Here is a 14,124-nt window from a genome sequence, read left to right as displayed (position 1 = left end):
TAAAATCTTATTCCAGCAACTGTGATAAAAAAAATCAATTTCTAAAAAAGAAATCTGAGAAATGGAATGAGAACACAGACATAATTAGATAAACATCGAAAATGCAAGAAATTCCAAAAAAATGACAAAACATTTGTATAAGGATTATTTCTTTGTGCATGAAATCATATAAAGGGTAAATCATACACAGGGACGAGCTTAAGATCTGGCGTTCTGCACATGCGCGAGGCATTTGCTTCCTTTGTCCAACTTGGAAGGTGTCGTTTTTTTAAATAACAGCGTTAGCGTCTTATAGATTTAAAGATCGATGCTATGATCTCACGTGAAGAACACATGAGACTAAATCCCATTTCCATAAGCAATCAGCGTGGCACGTCTATAGTACATAGCCTTTAGTAATATAGTACCTTTTCAAGGGTGCTGTTCGTTATTCCGAAGGCTCGTTAATCCGAATCACACAAATTCCCTATACCTAGAGGTTCGTCAATCCGAAAATGAAAAAAAAAAAGGTTCGTTAATCCGAACATTTTTTGGCGTTATTCCGAAGGTTCGTTATTCCGAAGATTCGTTGATCCGATCATGAAATAGGGGCCGTAACGAACCTTCGGATTGACGAGCTTTGAACATTTGTGGCGTTATTCCGAAGGTAATCACACAACTATATAAATGAGGTATCGCTGTTTTGCTGATCTTGATGGTTAATTCCAAAACGTCCCTAAAATCTTCATCATTAAGAGATCGGAAAGCAAAACTGCCTGTCTCTGTCATAATAGCAGTAAGAATAAAGTATAAAATATGGAGTGTGCTCCTGGATGGGAAAAAAAAAACATGTACATGGCATATGTAGAGCGGGACCAGACACAGGGATGTGAAGATAAATTTACAGCTGAACATCAACACAATTAAGTGCATGCATGACAAGCTAGGCCATAAACGTGAAACTATAGATATTCATATTATAGAGTTATTAAAGCTCCGGTCACACAGCACTCCACGTCTAAATCACGTAATAAAAGTTATGAAAATCTGGTGGACGTGGCCGTCAGTGGTAATTTTTGGGTTTCGCCGTGCTTTGTATGGGGTATGGCCGTTGGCGGCTGTTCCACTGCTGAAGCACTGCCTAAGCACGGCTAACCACGTCCAGCCACGTGTGTGTACGCGGAAAAATCCATTTGTCAGCGATAAGCCGCTAAACACACGCTATTTCCCGTGATACCAACGCGTAACACGCGTCAAATGACCGTGCTCTGCCCGTGACAGACCGCTAAACTTTCGCGTCTTTACCGCGTCTCCCCAAGTTTTAATCACTGCCGGATCACTGATCATAATAATAATAATAATAATAATTGCATTTATATGGCGCTTCATACTGACGTTTCTAAGCGCACTTTGCTGCTCATACAAATAGACTAGAAAACACAATAACATTAACAAAATTAACGTTGACAGTAACAAGAAAAGAAGAAAGAAAAGAAAAGAAAAGAAAAATACAATTGATACAATGGTACAATAATTGATAACTGTGTGCGCCTCCAGAAAAAAAAATTACAGCTGATTAAACAGGTGAGTTTTAAGAAGAACTTTAAATGATTCGACAGATGAAGCATTCTGAATATAAAGAGGGAGTTTATTCCAAAGAGTGGGAGCAATGGAAGAGAAGGCTCGGTCACCATAACGGGTTTTTGTACGTGGGCCATGAAGTAATTGGAGAGAGGAAGATGAACGGAGTGGTCTGGCAGAAGAGGAGGAGCGGAGAGAGACTAGGCTTTGAAGATATATGGGTGTAAGATTACGTGTGATTTTGTACGTCAGAAGTAGGATCTTGAAAGTAATACGGGAATGTACTGGAAGCCAATGGAGTGAGCGGAGAACAGGAGATATGGTCATGTCTCCTACTAAGGGAGACTAATCTAGCGGCTGAATTTTGGATACGTTGGAGAGGGGATATGTGAGAAAGAGGGAGGCCGGTAAGGAGGGAGTTGCAGTAGCCCAGATAGGAGGAGACGAAGGCATGGACGAGCCGCTCAGCTGATGATTGATCAAGCAGACGCCTGATCTTCCCTATTTCGAAAATACCCCATGATGCAGACTTACAAATATTTGTGATATGGTGTTTAAGAGTTAAGTGTTTGTCCAAAGTAAAGCCAAGGTCTCTAACACAGTCAGAGACCTTAATAATCCCATCCCGAGTAGTTAGATCTGGTAGAGGAACTGTGCTCCTAAACTGTGATGAGAAATGGATGAGTTCAGACTTGTCTTCATTCAGACGGAGTCTGTTGGCAGTGGACCAGGCTTTGATGTCGTTGAGACATTCTCTCAGTGAATTAACAGCAGCAATCCTATCGCCAGGTGACATAGTTATGTAAATTTGAGTGTCGTCAGCATACATAGCGTAGTTGACTCCATGATGACAATTGATGATTCTGGTGAGTGGACCTGTATAGAGGAGGAAGGGGGCCGGCAACGGATCCTTGCGGAACTCCGCAGCTGATAGGACTAGGACGTGACCAGGTCCCATTGATTATCACCCTCTGTGTGCGATCTTGAAGATATGACTTGATCCATTGGATGGCAGTGCCTGTGATGGAATAGTCATTACTAAGTCGTTGTAGTAGCAACGTGTGGTCGAGCGTGTCAAACGCAGCCGAATAGTCAAGAAGAAGAAGAGCAGCCTCATTGCCCTTGTCGACAGCAAGAAGGAGATCGTTGAGCACTTTCAACAAGGCAGTTTCTGTTGAGTGGAGGTTGCGGTATGCTGACTGGTTTGTGGGAAGCAGATGATTACTGTCAACATAAGACATTAACTGTGTAGACACAATCCTTTCAAGAAGCTTACTCACAAATGGCAGATTTCAATTGGTCGGTAATTGCTCAGGACATCGGGATCTAGGTTCGGTTTCTTCAACAGAGGGGAAACAAGAGATGTCTTGAAAGGTATTGGAACTATACCCGATGACAATGATGTGTTAATGATGTTTTTTAGAACCGGAAGCAGCTCAACAAGGCACTCTTTGAGCAGCCAAGTTGGAAGAGAGTCCAGACTGCAAGATTTTGGTGGAGATAGCATGATGAGACGTCGAAGCTGTTCATCAGTGACTGGATTAAACTCGCTCAGGTTGCAGTTCAAAGAGTTCTCAGGAGCCTGGACGGATAACTCCAAATGGTTCAAGTCAGATACAAAGGAAGACACAATATCATCGATTTTCTTCATGACAGAATATACTGAACCTGTGCGCCAGTTCTGAATCAGATGAGTGTTCAGGATAAATAGAAGAGTCAGAAGGAGTGGACAGTTTCTTCACGAAGTTGAATAGTCGTTTCGAGTCAGCATTGGCGATCTCTTTTCTCAGGTACTGGGACTTTGCATCAGTAATCAGACTGTAGTACAGCTCACATTCTTGACGATACAGGTCCATGTCAGTCTGCATGCCGGACTTCAACATGCGACGTTCAGCACAACGCCGACGCCTCCTGGCCTCCCTAATCTCATCAGAGAACCAAGGGGCATTGGGTCTAATTGTCACAGTCACGGTTTTAACAGGGGCATGCTTGTCCAACAGATTACTCAGCATGTCATTATACATTGAAATTGCTTCTGTAGGACAAGACGTACACTAGGAAGTCAACAAAGCCTGTTAAATATCCTGGCGGAAAGAGTTGGAGTCAATATTACGAAGCTTTCTAAAGCTTACTTTCCTTCTAGGATTTGGTGGGCCTTTAAGATTAATGGCGGAAAGAATGGCGGAGTGATCAGATGGCAAAGATGGCAATACAGTGATATGGGAAATAATATCTTCAGATTTCCTACTAGAGACTAAATCCAGTGTGTGGCCTGCTTGGTGAGTGGCACCCTTAACATGTTGATGAAACCCAAAGGCTTCAACGGCATTGAGAAAAGACTGAGCGAAACTATCAGCAGAATCATCTACATGTATATTAAAGTCACCAAGAAGAATGGTTGGATGAGCAGCAACAGCAGCACTCTCGAGGAGAGTTAAAAACTCATCAAGAAAGTCGTTGCTGGTAAAGGTGTGACGAGAGGAATGGGGTGGGCGATAAATGCAATAAACCCGAACAGTAGATGAAGAAGTGAAATGAATCGTAAAATCTAGCAGTTCAAAAGACAAAAATGTGTGTGTGTCATTGACAACACAACGCGCAGCAGACCTATACAGGACGCAGATACCACCTCCTCTAGATGTCTTTCTGGGATGATTGACAATATTGAAATTTGGAAGGGATAATTTCAATTCAGCAAGGGTAGGCTCATCCCTCTGGTCACCTGAAAGCCATGACTCAGTGATGACTAACACATCAATATCATTATCTATAATCAGAGTTGACACTGCATCGACTTTATTCGTCAGGGATCTTGCGTTCCATAAACCAAATTGAGACCCACTGGAAGCATCACAAAGGGACTGTGACCTTGGAATCCTCCGCCTACGGCGTCCCTTGTGAGTACGCCGCTGCTGCGCAATCTCAAGATCACATACCCTTCTCCAAACAGTCAAAGGAAGTAGATGACTGGGCTTCCCATTAAACTGATGGAGGGCATGTACATCATATGTAATACGATTCGGTTGAAAACTACTGCAATACTCATTAGCATGTTGCATTACATCGCGTTTGTCGCACGTCTTTACCACGTGTGCCGCCCGTAGTTGTCCGCGGAATAAGATTTTGAGCAGTTCAAAACTTTTTACCGCGTCCGACGCCGTTCAGATTTTTTTCCCGCGTCCTGCCACGTCTATAAATCGACCGTAGCTCGTCTTAAAACTCGACATCAACGCGAACAACATCGTCTGCTTCACGGGAGACCACTTTTTGACGGGTTTTGGCCGTGATTAAGCCGTAAAGCGCTGTGTGACCGGGCTTTAAGAAAATGTTCTTTGTAACTTTCATGTAGAGTGTCAAAGGCATAGGCCTACTACAGAATTAAAACAGAAATTAGACCAAAAAAAGTGCGATTCAACCCACAAATCAATCATTCCAAATATCAGTTTTAAATGTAATATGGCACAAAACGACAAAAAAAAGAAAGAGAGAGAGAAAAAAATAAACATAACTAAGTTTCAAATTTTCGTGAGCTGGCCCGGGATAGGCATGACGTGCAAACAAGTGAAGCCGCCTCGCGGCCACCCCACTATACACGCCCAATGGGGACCCACACGTATATCTTTGTCCAACTTTGGCAACATAGGTTTCAGCGAACATCTTAGTATGGAGAAAAAAGATAAAGGAAGTACCGGTAGACGCTGAGGTTCAATCACAGACAATCGCTTATTCAAGGCAAGCACGAAAGCCTGTCTTGATAATTTATTTCTTTAAAAAATGGTGGGCTCTTACCTTTTTTGTTTTGACTTCACTTCATTAGCTCGTTCGTGAGGTGAGCAGCGAGTCATTTGCAATATTCTCTTATAGAACCAGGACCCCGTAACGCCACTGACACACACTATTTCGTGGCAATAATACAGGCAAGTTTTCAGATCTCTTGGCAGCTTTGTTAAGAACCAGCCTTGCCGTTTCTCCCGAATTATTCATGTGTTGTTGTGTATGATTAATACGTGTGTGTGTGTGTGTGTGTGTGTGTGTTTGTGTGCGTGTAGTTGTGTGCTCCTGCTCCTTTGCTGAATAAGCATGATATACTTGGTCGCTTTCATCCCGCATTGATTCCATTGAATTAGTTTGACCCCTTGAAATTTTGAATGAGAAAGATAAGCTTCATTTCATTCATTCAATGGCTTCGAGTTCTTCCCTTGGCACTTGCTGATATTTGCACAGTCAGACACTATCAGTCAGGGCAACATCATTTGTCATTATGCAGTATGCAAATTAGTTAACAAATGAACTTTTTACCTCGAGGAAAGGACTATTGAAAATCAACTTCATTAATGTAAGTTTCTCTGCCTTTTGCGGAGGCGGGTAATAATAGACCTGATGGCCTGAGATACTAAAGCTGGCAAGAATGTGCAAATGCGTGCACGTACATGATGGTATAGTGGAATTTGGACAATGTGAATCTAATAGGCGTTTTAGAATTAAAGTTGGAAACCGAATTTTCGATACATAACGGCAAGTATAATGAAATCATTCAAACCTGGTCTCAAAGCAAAATTCTAAGAGTTATACTATCTAATTTTCATGAACATAGGCCTATACTCGATGCCAGATCATCACTTTGAACCTTTCTAAAGTATTTTCAACAGACATGAGGAATAACGCAATGATATATCGTTCCATGATTTCAAATAGAGTGGGAAAAGGAGGCAGATAAACAGGGGACGCTCGAGTAGCAGGGAACAATACCGGAATATTTGTTTTCATATTCCATTCGACATTGAGATAATACATATCTATTAAGCCAAAAGAATACAAACGATATCGTACAGTAATTCATGACTACAAACTGTGTCTGCATACATCTTCAAAAGACTTCTCTCCATAGGACATGTAGGATGTGAAATATGAAGGTTTGTAAAAGCACAGCTTGTAACTGCGGGTTCCAGCGAACAAATACCAATGTAGACCTGAATACCTATCGCAATGGAGATGGAACACAATGTATAGGCCTACTGAGAACATTTATTTCAAAAGCTAAAATAGAAAGGTACAAAGGGCAAAAGATGTAAAAGGAAAAAGAAGGAGAACTTGGTGAAGAAAAAAGTTGACTCAAGTTTATGAGCTTTAATACTGTCGAGTACATAACGAATTGAAGGTGTGAGAATGAGAGTAACAAGGAAGCTATAATGAGGCTACATATGGAAGCTACTCTTGGTACATGCATTAGGCCCTATTTGTATAGTCATGGCACTATACTAGCAGTCACGCGCAATATACATTAAAGCAAGTGCGGTATGAAGTTGGAAACAAATCTCTGCTCCGGCATGTCTGGAGGCCAAGTTATTTCTGAAGTATGACAATACGCTTTGAACTTTGTGCCTCGCCTGTCTTTTTATTTCATTTGCTTGTGTGTGTGTGTTTTGAGACAGTTAAATATCTATGAGAATTTGATAAACAGCCGCTCCACACGTCTCTCTTTCCCGTAGCCCTTCTCCTGGTAGGCCTGCATGTATTTGTATGGGGTCAACCATTGTCACTAACAAACTAAGGCAGAATTGAAAAAAAAACCCATGAAATCGCTATTAACTCAGAGATCAGAAACTCTGAATTTCTCATTTATCATGGTAACTTTGTCTTCATGCGGAGGCGGCAAACAATTCATGATAATTCAATGAAGAAAACACAGACCCAGATGTTGAGATGTCGACTAACGCTCACTTGAGTATCGCAAGTTCACCTTCCAAATTAATGTTTGCAGGCTATTACGGCCTACATATAAGAATGTGGCAAATTTTGAGGGCTTCTGGCAAAGTTCATGATGGGTCATGATACAGTTTCTACAAAATGTCGACTGCTGCAGACAGAAGGAGGTGGTAAAACTATTTGCACCGAGGTGATTTCTCAACAATGCTATATCCCGAGACGAAGTCGAGGGACTGTTGGCACTGTTGAGAAATCATCAAGGGCAAATAGTTTTACCATGACCTGAAAGAAAGCAGTCGATATTTGTTTTATATCCCTATCGAGCATTTTACTAGAGTGATGACAATGTTCCCTTTAGGAAATTTGCAGGCTTAATGATAGTAAAAGTAGGTCTACAGCGGCTTCGTTATCCCGCTCATCTTCAAAATCGGTTTTAGTTTTACAAATTCATGAAATTCTTCCGTCGAGGTGTTTTTCATTGCAACTGATTGACAAATTGCCCTACATCGACGTAAATAAGCACTGAATTGATCAGTGTTTTAGTATCAGCCATGATAAAAAATCATGGGCGTACATACTCGAGCAGGATTCGAACCTACGACCTCCTGATCGCCGGACAGGCGTCACCTCCACTAGACCACCGAGCTTTCGCCCGACAGCAAGTATTGGTTCTAATCCTTATACCATGCAGCGGGTACTGCGTAATTATTCAAATTCATAAAATTCTTCCGTCGAGGCAAATTTCATTGCAAATGAAAGCTCGGTGGTTTTATGTACGTCGATGTAGTGCAATATTTGTCTAAAATCATAGAAAATAGGTCGACCACTTAAAAAAGTGAAAGAGTATAATTAATGTCAAGGTGCGACATAAGGGAAGATAACTATAGGGCCTACATTGCACAAAAAATCACGATTCATTCTTCCTTCTAGAGGTTCTTCAAAGGAAAGTAAAATCTATAGCCAGTACATAGGCCAAACTTGTTATAGGATTGGTATTTTGGTTGACGAGGCCACGGGTGGTTACAGCCACCTATCCTGGAACGGTGTCGATGGGCGGACCGCTGCCCGCCTTCAGAACGAAGGTAAGCTATATACTGTCACTATGTATTGGGTCCAATATAATGTTGCCCTATACAGCGCTGTGATATGAAGTTCAGGAGACTTGATCAGTTGATTTAATTGCTTCATAAACAAATCACATGGAATAATTAAGAAATTCGTTGACAGGTCTTTCCTTGCACAGAGGCAACGGAGTAACGACAGAATCAATATGACGCGATAAGAGTATAGTGCTGTCTGAACTATGGCAGTGGGCAATGTATAATAATAGACGGCTGTAACACCGTCTCTCTTTATTCGCTCTGAAGACGTGGTAGAAGGTCACATTATGATGAGGCTATTATACATACAGGATAGTAATGGAAAAACAAATCATAGATGTATTCTTATTTTAAAAAAATGGTACTGTGACGATGATACAAGCAGGGGCGGATCCAGAATTCTGTAAAGGGGGGGGGGGGGGCGCAACTAATATTTCGTGTGCCACTTCCGGGTTTCCTTTAATTTTTTATTTCTTTTTATTTCTGTTGTTTTTAACGAAAAATAAAGGGGGCGTGCGCCGGTTCTCTGGATCCGCCACCCCATCGTCATCTTTAATTTCTTATTTTTTCTCTCTTCGTCTTCCAAATTTTGTCTTCCCGCTGTCCTCTCTCTCTCCCTATCGTGATTCCCCTCTCCCCATTTCGTACCTCTCTAAGCCCCCGTTCCACTATGCCGTTCTCGCTACGATTTGACAATTTTTTCAGATCGGGAAAGATCGGGTAAAACCTGAGCCGATCTGGACACACTATGATGTTAGAACGCTCTAAGTACGCTGCAGTTACGACTACCAAGTGCTTGCTGCGCTCTTACTACGATGATCGGGAATTAGACATTGCGATCTCTGCCGCTGCCGGTATGCTTTAGAACGATGTAGCTACGCTGTTAGTGCGATGTTGCCGATGTTATCCGATCAATGCACGCTGTATCTACGCTCTGAACGATCTATACGATCTTATCACGCTGTTACCCCGTTCAGAGAGCTGAAAAGTGCCCGATGTGCCCCGATGCACCCCGATTCGACTGTGGGTCAGCAGTCAGTCAACTTATCAGCATGCAGAACCGAAGAAATATACTGTGGACCTCGAAGATTCATTCTTCTTTTTTTACTTTTGATTTTCAAAGTTGTTGTTGCTTCGTTATTCTCACTACTCTTTCTTCATTAGCGAGCCCGTGCTTCTGTGCCTCCAGTGCCCTGGTTATGACCCACCATTTCCCTCTCCTCTCCCCTCCTCCCCCCCCCCCCTTGTCCACCTCGGACTTACTACCTTCTTCACTACTATATCTTTCTATCCTCTCATCAATTTTTTCCTTACAAGAGAGCCGCCATGTGTTTGTTAATGTGCGTCCGTATGTGTGCATGTATGTGTGTATTACTCTGTCTGTCTTTTTTTTTTTGCTACCGCTTAGGGAACTTTGTTGTTGTTGTTTTTTGCAATTATATATTTTTCTCTATGAGGGGACTGCATTCTAATACTACAAGCTCTGCTTTTTAGCAGTCCCCTCCATTTCCAGCAATATTTTGTATGCATTTACCACAGTGACGTAACTGTTATTTGTATCTCTGTTGATAATTTGCCTGTATCTCTTTTACAATGTTATTCTGTTCATCGCATTGTGGTACTGATTTCATGACGTCTGTGTATATGAGCGTTTCTTTGTATTTTTTATTATTTGTTTGTTGGAAGTAAAATAAATCAACTTGAACTTGAACTTGAAGAGCCTCCTCAACTCACGGTTCTTTTGCAGCAATGCATTGTATAAACAAAGACGTGCTGATTTTTCAAAGGATTTTTCTTGATGTCCTTGCTTTTAGTCCGTCTTCCTCCAGTTGTAGATGATTTCATATTCTTCAAAATTCTGCTATGTCCTCTTCCTCCTCTTTCAGCATCACGTGCAGTCTCTCTTTCTTCGCCTTTTGGGTAGCTGCTTCGCTGCTTTCTTCTCTTCTTTTTCTTCATCTCTTCTTCTTCTTCGAAAATTACAGCTAAAATTACTTCCCGTTCTTGTGCCGATGTTACTACGCTCAGAAAGACCTTGTTACGCTCATCCCGCTGCGTTTACGCCGTCATTACGCTCTCCCCGCTGCGTTTACGCTGTCACTACGCTCTCCCCGCTTGCCGTACGATTAAAAATATGTCAATTTTGATCGGGGAGATCGGGAAGAAATTTTGAACCGGTTCAAAATTTCTTCCCGATCTGAAAAACTGCCCGCTCCAACCCCGACCTCCACACGCTGCTGCTACGATGCTTCCGATCCCCGTACGCTTTTGCCGCTTTGCCGCTCTGCTAGATCGGGACAGATCGGGGTCCAAATCGTGATAGTGGAACGGGGGCTGTACGTACGCAGCAGTTACGACTACCACGTGCTTTCTACGCTCGTAGTACGATGATCGGGAATGAGGCATTACGATCTCTGCCGCTGCAGCTACGCTGTCAGTGCGATGTTCCCGATGTTATCCGATCGTTGCACGTTGTATCTGTATACGCTCTGAACAATCTATGCGATTTTATCACGCTGTCATCCCGTTCAGAGAGCTGACGAGTGCCCGATGTGCCCCGATGTACCCCGATTCGACTGTCGATCTGCAGTCAGTCAACTTATTAGCATGCAGAACCGAAGAATAATACTGTGGACCTCGAAGAGGCTCCTCAGCTCACGGTTCTTTTGCAGCAATGTATTGTTATAAACAAAGACGTGCTGATTTTCCAAGGCTTTTTCTTGATGTCCTTGCTTTTATAGTCCGTCTTCCTCCAGTTGTAGATGATTTCATATTCTTCAAAATTCTGCTATATCCTCTCCCTCCTCTTTAAGCTTCACGTGCAGTCTCTCCTTCTTCGCTTTTGGGTAGCTGCTTTGCTGCTTTCTTCTCTTCTTTTTCTTCATCTCTTCTCCTTCTTCGAAAATTTGAGCTCCTTCTTCTTCATGTTCTGCCCTGACAGGTGCAGCGACAATGCCCTCCTCCTCCTCAACAGTTCTTCCTCTCGATCTTCTTCTGGCAGACATTTTTGTGTAAGTTTTCGTCCCTTCCTTGTGCCGATGTTACTACGCTCAGAAAGACCTTGTTACGCTCATCCCGCTGCGTTTACGCTGTCACTACGCTCTCCCCGCTTGCCGTACGATTAAAAATAGATCAATTTTAATCGGGGAGATCGGGAAGAAATTTTGAACTGGTTCAAAATTTCTTCCCGATCTGAAAAAAATGCCCGCTCCAACCCCGACCTCCACACGCTGCTGCTACGATGCTTCCGATCCCTGTACGCTTTTGCCGCTCTCTCCCGATCTGCTAGATCGGGACAGATCGGGATCCAGATCGTGACAGTGGAACGGGGGCTGACCGCCCTTCTGCCAGCGGCACAACAATATTTCCTTATAAATGATGGTTAACTTGAAAAAAAAAAGAATGATCTCATACTATTTTGGTGGTGCTGAATCCGAATTTGGATGATGCAACTCTAGCATCCTCAGGGATTTGAGATATTCAAGATGGCCACCAAAATCAGTGAAAATGCCCCCCCTAAAAAAAAACAAAAACAAAAACAAAAAACTGAAACTGTAATGTAAGTATTTCCCTATTGACGGTGGAAAAACTACAACTGAACTGAAATGATGGAACGACCCTATTTCGAATGTGTTGTATTCCGAATCTGGTTGATGTATTTTTGCATCTTTGAAGGTTTTCAGAAATTCAAGGTCGGGTCCGAAATGGCACCAAAAGCGAAATTCCTTTATATTTCCTTATAGATGGTGAAAATAATCATGTTCCATTATGTAATTTGGAAGATTGTACCTGGATGAAATGATAGGCTATTACACAAACACACACACACACACTCACACATACACACAAAGGCACGCACACACTCACACACATACACACATCTATTGGCAAAATGGAATACTCGTAATTTAATTGTATTAATGATGAAAAAAAGTATTAATATAATTTCTCCTCCTCTATATCACCTTACATCATCATCATCAGGATGAGCCATCCATGATATAGAAATGATAATTGTAAGATGTAAATATCATTCCCTTTGAAAGAATCATGTGCAAGCCCCTGTTCATGATAGGTCCCCGGAAACGGTGATCATACCCCACTCCTCCCCTCCCGTCCCGTCCCGCTTTGCCACCGCAGAGAAACTTAATATTTTCTTTTCTTTTTGGAATAACGAACATAATTTCGTTTCGAATTAACGAACCTTCGGAATAACGCCACAAAATTTGTTGTGCAGATTAACGGAGCCTGTTTCATTATTGGATGAACGAACATCAGGGGGTGTTTCATCAATTTAGTCAGCGCTGACAAGTTGTCAGTCTCTGACAATTTCAGCAAAATCCTTAGTTTTGATTGGCTGAGGTGCTCTGGTCACTGACTGTTACCATGGTGATTGTCAGAGACTGACAACTTGTCAGCGCTGACAACTTTCATGAAACGGTACCCAGGTGAAGGGAATTTTTCTGTTTCGGAATAACGAACCTTCGGAATAACGAACTTTCAGGATAACGAAACGTATACAAACATCACCCAGACACTATGTATTTTGGTCACACAGCTATGACATGTATGATAAAATGCATGAGGAATGACACACGCACACACGGCCAGACAAGCAATGTCCTAGATCATGTCAACACAAAACCAAACGATGTGGCTATACACGCACACTTAGGTTTACATAAACCACACATGCACCAATTTTATAGAAATGTCATCTCCCTCCAATGAATGGTCTTTTATTGTTACCATACTAATCAGCCCTTCACAATATATCTTGTACTATGACAACACGGAAAGTAAACAAAATATCTATAAAATGCTTTGCATTTAATCTAAATGTTTATAATATCTGCAGGATTTCTATGATACGATAACCTGTAAAGTATATTAGCAGTAACTACCTCCCATAAGGACTATAACACACACTTATTAGGCAACGATTCCATCTTCTTATATATTTCTAAACGTAAATATACTTTCGTGTGAGTTACTATCAATGACACGCAATGTATTCTGTACTTAGTACATGCTTATAGCCATGATTTAAGGATGTATATGATTTATAATGATTTAGTGCTCGCTAATGATTATGAGGACACGAATAAGAGATAACTTTATGTACATTTTGTATAAACAACTAGCTATACGACTACATGTACCATAGAAACTTTCAGAGATATTTTCAATATGTAATGAAAATTATACTCTGAATTCGGGCGAAGGTGTAGAAAGACACTTTGGGCCATGTATAAATGTGAAATGGAGTCCTTTACATATAACTCAAGGGAAATAAAATATATGAAAAGAAGGAGGAGACGCGAAGAACAGTCACAAGCAGAAAAAGAAAAGGAATACGTCAGAAAAGTCCGAAAAAGCAGTTTCTTACAAGTACAGTAAAGATACCAAAGAAGAGACTCGGGGGTTTGGCGCTCACCTGAGCATCGCCAGTTCTTCTTCCAATTATTCTTGACGACTTCAGACTTCAGAAATCTCGTGTGTGTGTGTGTGTGTGTGTGTGTGTGTGTGTGTTGGGGGGGGGGGTGATGTCTATTTGTAAATAATGTCACACTGCAAAAAAACAACAACAAACATTCCAATTATGTATTAAATATGTCTATGAATTTTCAACCAAAGAAAGAAAGAAAAAGATCAGACTTCAAATACAGGCCCCGATTTCGGCCCGACCCCTGGATCTATACCATAACTTTGAAAACACATCCACTGATGTCTTTTCTGTTTTAATATTTTTTAATCA

This window comes from Diadema antillarum, unplaced genomic scaffold (genome assembly GCF_040938485.1).
Source record: "Diadema antillarum isolate AM-2024a unplaced genomic scaffold, OU_Dant_1.0 scf00000134, whole genome shotgun sequence".
Taxonomy (NCBI): Eukaryota; Metazoa; Echinodermata; class Echinoidea; order Diadematoida; family Diadematidae; genus Diadema; species Diadema antillarum.
This window is presented reverse-complemented; position numbering follows the sequence as displayed.